Here is a 9,331-nt window from a genome sequence, read left to right on the forward strand (position 1 = left end):
CTTCTCCCTATCATTTCTCATTGTAATTCACTTTCCCCACACTAACTCCACAACTCAATGACACCAACATAAACAATAGACCTGGCCAACTAAATCCACTAATTCTACTAAGTTAGGAGCACAAGAAGAATATAATGTAAGGTCAACTAAGAGGATCAAAAAAATAAGTACTTGGAGGTTCCTTGGTTGTTTTCCTTGCAGTCACTTCATATTTATTATCCCTCGGTACCTATTAATTGTCTACTTATTACAAATACCATTATATGCCACATATAGATACACAAGAATAAGAATTAGCCAATATTTTAGAAAATTCCTGATTTGTGAAATAATTACTAACAGTTAATGAATTATTAGCCTATGAACATAACTGAGTTTTATATATATGATTTACATTATATCATTTAGTCCTATGAGCTGGGTATAATTAGGCTCATTTTAAAGAGAAGATTGAAGCTTAAAAGATTAAATGACATTTCCAAAGTACCCAACTAGTGAAAGGAATGAGTGGGATTTGAAGAAAGAAGGCAAATGCCTTTATAAAATAACTCAAAATACAAGACGAATTTGCTATAATGTGGGAGTCAAACCTAAAGAAATGTAGGATTTTAAAGAATGAAAAATTAGAGTTATCCTTCAAAAAATTTTATAATAAAGGAATTGTGTGATTTGGATGGGGGAAGAGCAGCTTAGAGGCATCTCAGATGGTAGAAATATAATTAATGAGTAAGAAAACAGAACAAGGAAGGGAAAGAGAGGGGGAAATGTCTAAATTTATACATGCTAGTGATTATCTTTGGGGATTCAAAATATTATGTACAGCATCAAATTTCAAGGAGCCAAATATTTGAAACTCTTTCTGGTGATTTCTCTCAGAGGTTAAAAGTACATAAAACTTATGTATCTATCCCTAGAGTAGCATTTCACAGCAAGCAGGGTTTTGAGGCTTGTTTTGTGTGTATGTTATTGTGTTTGAATTTTTTATCTCTTTCCCCCAATTTAAGATTTTCTTAATAGGACCAACACTAATGCATGGGCTCCTGACACACCATCTTTCACTGTGCAAAACTGATGAAGTGCTCCAGTTCCCATGATGTTTCTGACCAGGGTCAATTTGACAAAGATGAAGATGCCAAGATGTCTTGGCTCCCCCTCAACTGCTGATCCACCTGCCTTCTTCATGCTGTCCTTTGTTCAACCTTGTTTGGGAAGCTCTGCCTTCTCCCAATCTGTTTTAATCTACACTCAATTGTTTCCATTATATAGTCATGACAAATAAAGTGGATGGTATTTCAATTGAAACTTCTGAGAAAGGAAGACATCAAAATCCAAAGGAATAATATCAGAAGACATTCATGAAGTAAGGATAACTTTTCAACTACATTGCTGGTATTCTTTTTATTCTTTTCTTAATAATATTTCAATATTACATTGATAATGTTGGCTCAACATTATACCATAATTACGATATAGATGCAGATGATAGCAAAAGTGAGAGGTTCATCTTAGCATCTCTGGTCCTTAATTCTCTGTGGCTTCCTTTTACCATCAATACCCATCCCTAGAAGAGAGTATTTAGAGGTCTCAGCTGGAATTTCACCTGTCAATGCCAATATGTGGATCAACAATCAGAGCTCACTAGATGACTTTATCTTACTGGGGTTCTCTGATCGCCCCTGGCTGGAGACACCATTCTTTGTCATCTTTCTGGTGGCTTACATCTTTGCCCTACTTGGAAATATCTCCATTATCCTGGTTTCCCACCTGGATCCCCAGCTTGACAGTCCCATGTACTTTTTTGTCTCTAATCTATCCCTTCTGGATCTCTGCTATACCAGCAGCACTGTCCCACAGATGCTAGTCAACCTTCAGGGACCAGAAAAGACCATTAGCTGTGGTGGTTGTGTTGCCCAACTCTACATTTTCTTGGCCTTGGGTTCTACTGAATGTATACTTCTAGCCATCATGGCCTTTGATCGTTATGCTGCTATTTGCAAGCCCCTTCACTACCCAGTCATCATGAACCAGAGACACTGTATCCACGTGGCCACTGGGACCTGGATTAGCGGCTTTGCTAACTCCCTTGTGCAGTCCACTTTCACAGTGTTGACCCCACGATGTGGACAGAGGGTGATAGACCATTTCTTCTGTGAAGTTCCTGCTCTTTTGAAATTAGCTTGTACTGATACTCATGTGAATGAGGCAGAGCTCAATGTGCTAGGGGCTTTGCTACTTCTGGTGCCCCTCACCCTCATCCTGGGCACTTATGTGTTCATTGCTCAGGCAGTCATGAGAATCCGCTCTGCTGAAAGTCGCTGGTAAGCCTTTAATACCTGTGCTTCCCATTTGCTGGTGGTGTCCCTCTTCTACTTTACAGTCATCAGTATGTATGTCCAGTCTCCCTCTAGCTATTCCCATGACAGGGGGAAGATCATGGCTCTCTTCTATGGAATCGTCACACCTACACTCAATCCATTTATCTATACACTGAGGAACAAGGATGTGAAAGCTGCCCTTAGAAGGGCACTGACTAAGGAATTTTGGGTCAGGACAAGGTGAGCTCTGAAGAGAAGGCCCAAGAAATAAGGATAGATATGTTTGCCTTTCAAAGAAGCTGTCAGACATGAGAGAAAAGTGTATCAAGTGTTATAAAGTTCTCAAGTGGAGCATGACCAAGAAAGAAACAATCAGCTCTTAGTGATCTCCAGACAGCACTTAGTCTTTTTTTTTTTCCTTACCCATTTTTGAGACTGTTTTACAATATTGCATCTTATCTTAAAGTTTACATTTTCTAAACTTTGTAAATATCTTTTCTCTAGCTAGTAAACCAGTTTCCCCTCCTGAAACCAAGTTAACAAGTAGATATGGTTAGGGAAAAAAGCCTTTTGGGGGAAACCATTTATTATCTTTGAATATAGTTTCTTTGTCACCAAATAGAGATCTTACCACTTGCCTTAATTCAAAGATGTATGGGGAATTCCCCTTGTGGCTCAGCAGTAATGAACCTGACTAGTATCTGTGGGGATGCGGTTCGATCGTTATCAATGAGTTGAGGATCTGGCGTTGCCCTGAGCTGCGGCATAAGTTGCAGATGCTGCTCGGATCCCTCGTTGCTGTGGCTGTGGTATAAGCCGGCAGCTGCAGTTCTGATTCGACCCCTAGCTTGGGAACTTCCATATGCCGTGGGTGTGGCTCTTTAAAAAAAAAAAAAGGCAGAAAATTCAAAGATGTATGAAATTGCCTCTCTTATAGAACATTGAATTTAATATTTAATATTGTAGCTGTGTCCCATAAAGCAAATCTAAGTAATAAAATTTTAATTATAAAGTCATATAGCTCTAAATCATTTTCTATTTGATGATTTATAAAATTATGAACAAAGCACTTATTCTGAGGCATCAGTACAATTTCTGCCAGTCTCTCCTTTATAATACACATCTTCAAGCTTTCTTTATAAAATTATTCTTTCTAAAGTGCAGTCTATCCGTGAATACATTTAATCATTTTTACTTATTTCAGTTCTTTAGCTGTTTCAAAGCAATGAATCACAGTCCCCTAATAAGACATGGTCTAAGGTCTTGATAAACACACATTTTATGAAAATCCATCAGTGTGTTTCATCAGGTTCCTAATTTTGAAGAATAAATACACTGGATGATATGAATTCTGGGATATGAATTAAATTGGTAAATGGTTGGGAACATTAACAAACTATACGAGTTCAACACTGCCAAAAATCATGTAAATTTGGAATTGAAAATACTGAAGATAGGATATAATATAAAATATGCATAAAATCTCCCCCCAAAATAAAATATTCTAGTAAATTGGGATCACTCCATGTAATGGAATATTTCATATGAATTTCTCTTTTCTCTGTGTGTGTCAGCATGAATCCTGGTGTTTTCCTACTCAGCATACTATTTTTCTTTGACAGCACTGGTTTACCCCACCCATATGAGGTGTCCACCCTTCGGATGGGTCTTATTTGAACACCTTATCAAGTGCATTGACTTTTAATATAAGTCCTTCCCAAACCCATGTAATATTCATATTTGTAATTTTGCAGATTTATCTGTCATGCTTTGGACATGATAAATGTTCAGTAAATATACCCAACATAATTGGATCTAGAGCTGCTTCTATTTTTTTCCCAAGGACTCTCTTTTTTTTCCATGCAACTCTTTCTTCCTTCTGGAAAGAACACTGCAAAAATCTACTTCCTGTCAATTAAGTACAGTGAGCGCTTCCACTTTTTTTGGCCCAGTTGGGAGACAGATGAAGCTAGAATATGAAGAAACAGCTTTTATAAAAATGAAGAGTCCTAGTTACCTTAGACTCCTGATTTCCTCAATTCTACTGTAATCTCGAAAATGATACTAAACAAAATATTTTGATCACAGTGTTCCTCACAATTCATGATTCATTTTTCCATAGGACCTCACATCAATATGGTATAATATATTTAATATATGTATTAGAAAAAGTGTTTACAGTATTCATTTATTCATTCTATTAAAGCAATGTACTTCTCAGAGATTGTGGGTTGAACTTCTCAGAGGGCATTTGAAGTTTCCAAATAAAAATGCTACATCTTAGGTTTGTTAGTTTTGTTTAAAGGTCTAGGTGAAATTTAAATAAATGAACATCGAAGCTACTATTTTGTATTGGAATAAACGTGGATATATTATGTTGTGGAAGCTGCATAGGTTTTCGAACAAAAACACGGGTCGGCAAAGACATTTAGTGCTGACACAGGAGGTTGCTCCACATGTTTCTTCAGAACTCTAGGGGTGTGTTTTGATTCGCCGTCACTAGTACAGATATGTAAGTTTACATGGTCCTGAATGGGAACACTGGCCTTTTACCTAACTGTCATCTTTACCGCAGATATCAGTTTTAAGCATTTTTCACATTTATATCTAGAAAATAAAATTTCTTACATTTGGGGGAGTTCCCGTCGTGGCGCAGTGGTTAACGAATCCGACTGGGAACCATGAGGTTGCGGGTTCGGTCCCTGCCCTTGCTCAGTGGGTTAATGATCCGGCGTTGCCGTGAGCTGTGGTGTAGGTTGCAGACGCGGCTCGGATCCCGCGTTGCTGTGGCTCTGGCGGTGGCTACAGCTCCGATTGGACCCCTAGCCTGGGAACCTCCATATGCCGCGGCAGCGGCCCAAGAAATAGCAACAACAACCAAAAAGACAAAAGACAAAAAAAAAAGAAAAATTTCTTACATTTGGGATTTTATGCATGCTCTACTTAGGCAAGGGAACATAGACTTTGCTACAGTAAAAAAAATCACTCCCAAATCCCAATTGTTTTACAGAGCAAAAACCCAAGATTTAAACAAAAAAAATTCTGAATTTTAAATTTTGAAATGCCATTAATATTTTTACATGAATGATGCCTGATATTTTAGAAGTTTATAAATTTAGATACCTAATTAAATGAATTATAGTTCATGTACTGTCAAGCAGGCAAATCAGTATAGTGCAATGCTGAAAACATGATTTATGAAGAAATTTTTAAATATTCTTGAGAGAATTACTAAAACAAAATTTGTTAAATGTTATATTAGTAAATTGTATAATATCAGTAAGTCATTAAATAGGCGTTTCGTGATATGAGAAAAAAAAGAGAAAGAAAAAGAAAAAAGAAATGTAAGCTGCTTTTGTTTGCGTTACCCTTTACATCAATAGCTATGTTTACAAACATAAACCAGCATATGATTTTATGACTTAGAAGTATAAAATTTAAAACCCTAAATTTCTTTCTAAAGTCACAGCTTGATTGGTGAGAGTGTTATGTGTTTAAGAAAGAGCACAAACCAGTGAGCAAGCCAAAGCCATATTTCATACATTCATTAAATTTGCACAAAAAGATGGTGTACTTAATGTAAACTTCTCCACTAAAACTCTACTACTCTTTTTATTATAAATACTTTGATTTTTTCATAAAGAAGATCCAGGGAAAATTTGGGGTTAACAACTCCATTGGACCATAGGATTACTGCCTTAGGACCACTCTCTTGTGACTGTAATTCTATAAGAATCGATCTTATTGGTTACTTTAATTTTCTAGATTAAGGAGTAGCAGAAGAAAAAAGAAAACTGTTAAATGAGTTCTAGTACTTTAATCCTGGATAATGGGAATGAAAAGTAGCATTCAGTGGGAATGGAGTTAGGTATTTCTTCTCAATCACACATCAGTAGGCTCTAAATCAACAAATCCTTGAAAGTAGAAGGTGAATGAAATATCAGGTCTTGAATTCCTCACTCATCTATGGTCTGACATGTCCTCAGACCATAATGAAGTTAAACTAGAAATTAGCAACTGAAAAATAACAAAATATCCAAGCATTTGAAAATTAAATATTCCTCTACTCCATGGATCAAATAGAAAACCACAAAGGAAATTAGATAATACTTGGAAGTAAGTGAAAGTAAAAATACCGTATATCAAAATTTGTGGGATGCTGCTAAAGCAGTGCTTAAAGGGCAATGCATATTATTAAATGCTCATGTTAAAAAAGAAAAAAGGTCTCAAATCAATAGTATAAAATTCCACCTTATAAAAACTAAAAGAGAAAAACAAAATCAACCTAAGTTAAGTAGAAGCCAGGAAATAATAAAGAAGAGAGTAGAAATCCATGAAACTAAAAATAGAAAATATTAGAGAAAATTCATTTAAACCAAAATCTGATTCTTGGAGTTCCCAAGTGGCTCAAAGGATTAAGAATCTGGTGTTGTCACTGCTGCAGCTCTGGTTACAACTGTGGCTCAGGTCCGATCCCTGGCCTGGGAACTTCTGCATGCTGTGGGCATGGCCAAAAAAAAACAAAAAAATCTGATTCATGGAATAGATCAATAAAATTGCTGAAATTCCAGCATGACTGACAAAGAAAATAGGAGAGAGAATATTCAATTTATTGGTATCAGGGATGAGAGGACATCAATAGAGACTGAACGCTCAAAGGGTAATAATGGAATATTATGAACATTGTATGCAAGTATATTCTACAACTTAAAAACCAAAAACTAAAGTACCTCATTTTTGATAAAATAGATAAGCTGAATAGTCATATAATCATTAAGGCAATCAAATTTGTAGTTGAAAACTTTCTAAAATAAAATCTCTAAGCCCAGATGGCAAATTCTACCAAACATTTAAGGAAGAAATAACAGTAGTTCTACATATTTTCTTCTAGAAAACAGAGAAGAGGAGGGTGGTTGTGTTTTAACCAGAGACCACAAGAGAGAGCAGAGTGCAGACAGAGTGATGAGATCTGGGGCACACATCTTTACTAGGGTCCATGGGTAGAGTGGTTTGGGGTTCCCAGCGTAAGACCAGATCAATTACATCAAACTAAAAGAGTGGGAATTTGGTAAGTTCTACACAGGTTTTATCTAAGGGGCACACAGGGGAAGGCCCAGGGGGGCAGAGGAGAAATTGTTGATCAGTAGGGCTGTTGGGGAAGTCAAACTGGGAAGATACATTTGCTTATGACTCGGAGGGCTGCTATCTTTGTGGGGGTACTTGAATGAGGGGTTAGTGTCATTTTAAGGTCCCTGCTGGCCCCACTTGGCCGAACAAAATAAACACCAAGGAACCAATACTACAAAGAAACTTAGCTAAACTCTCTGCAGACTTCTAATTTAATAATTCACGATTTTCCAAGGAAAATCAAAAACATTATTGGTATCGGGGGAAAAATAGTAATGACTCAGTTACATTTTATCATTTATCTTTGTAGACTATGGAGAGATATCAAAGATAACGTGAGAATTAAACTTTTAATGGAAAATCTTTCCATCTGAGCCATCTAAGTGATTTCAGACCAGCTAATGGTATCAGTTGGATTATAAATAAAAAAAAGTTTGGGACTTTCTGCTAGCTTCAGGAAGCCACAGAAGAACATCTTCATGGCATGCCATCAAGAGCTGGAATCTTAAAGTTGTAGAACATGAGTCAGAAATTGAAAATATAGATAGAAAATAAAGAGAAGGGAGAGTTCCCATTGTGGCTCAGTGGAAGTGAATCTGACTGGTATCCACGAGGATGCTGGTTCGATACCTGGCCTCACTCAGTGGGTTAAAGGATCCAGCATTGCCATGAGCTGTGGTGTAGGTCTCAGACACGGCTCAGATCCCAGGTTGCTATGGCTGTGGTGTAGGCCACCAACTGTAGCTCCAATTTGCCCCCTAGCCTGGGAACTTCCATATGCCCCAGGTGTGGCCTTAAAAAAGAAAAAAGGAAAAAGAAAGTAAAGAGAAGAATTTTGCAAAATACTGCAATTCTATTTTTCGCTGAATTCTGAAAGGTCTACATAAAATTGTTGATCAGAATCTTGCTTTAATGAAAATGCTTTCTTATACTGGTTATTTTTTGTCTAAGAACAGGGTTTGAAAATTATTTTGAGAAAACTTTGTGTGAATATAGTTACTAACCACTATTTCTAGTTTGATTACAGGTACATAAATCATAATTTTAAATTGATTCATATAACACAACCATTTAAAATTACATATTAAAATTTCTCTTTAGATCATTTCTTTGACCCTGTGTTATTTAGAAGTGTGTTGTTTAATCGCCACATATTTTGGGATTTTCCACTTATCTTTCTGTTATTTTTTTCCAGTTTTCACTGATATAAGTGACATATAACATTGTATTCAACCTGATTGTTTTAGGGGAGCCGGTCCTGCGGCATTGGAAATTCCCTGACCAGGGATTGAACCTGAGCCACAGCCATGACAACATTGAATCCTTAATTGCTAGGGCACCAGGGAACTCCCCTGATGATTAGATATAAGGTATACATTGCAAAATGATGTCCACAATAAGTTAACATTCATCACCACACAGTTATAATTTTTTTCTTGTGATAAATTTTATGATCTACTCTCTTAGCAACCTTCAAATATACAATACTGTATTGTTAACTTTAGTCACCGAACCATACATTACATTCTCAGAACTTATCTTATGACTGGCAATTTGTACCTTTTGCCCACTTTCACCCATTTCGCCCACTCCCTGAAGCACCTCTGTCAACTACCAATCTGTTCTCTGTATACTAAGAGGTTTATTATTATTATTATTATTCCATATGTAAGTGAGATCATACAGTATTTAATCTAACTTATTTCACTAAGGAACCATTTGTTGTTGTTTTTCACCTTTTGAGGGCTGAAACCGTGGCATATGGAGGTTCCCAGGCTGGGGGTTGAATCGCAGCTGTAGCTGCTAGCCTATGCCACAGACACAGCAACACCGGATCTAAGCTGCATCTGTGACCTACACCACAACTCACAGCTTAACCCACTGAGCGA

General features: G+C 36.8%; 1 pseudogene; it reads left to right on the plus strand.

Annotated features, from left to right (window-relative positions):
• Window positions 1-1,614: 1,614 nt before the first annotated feature.
• On the plus strand, window positions 1,615-2,559 carry LOC110258641 (olfactory receptor 2B2-like; annotated as a pseudogene).
• Window positions 2,560-9,331: the final 6,772 nt, after the last annotated feature.

The sequence above is a fragment of the Sus scrofa genome, chromosome 7 (genome assembly GCF_054392235.1).
Source record: "Sus scrofa isolate SSC_HxYL_T2T_F1_AM1 chromosome 7, Sscrofa_HxYL_maternal_Yorkshire_Landrace_v2.0, whole genome shotgun sequence".
NCBI lineage: Eukaryota > Metazoa > Chordata > Mammalia > Artiodactyla > Suidae > Sus > Sus scrofa.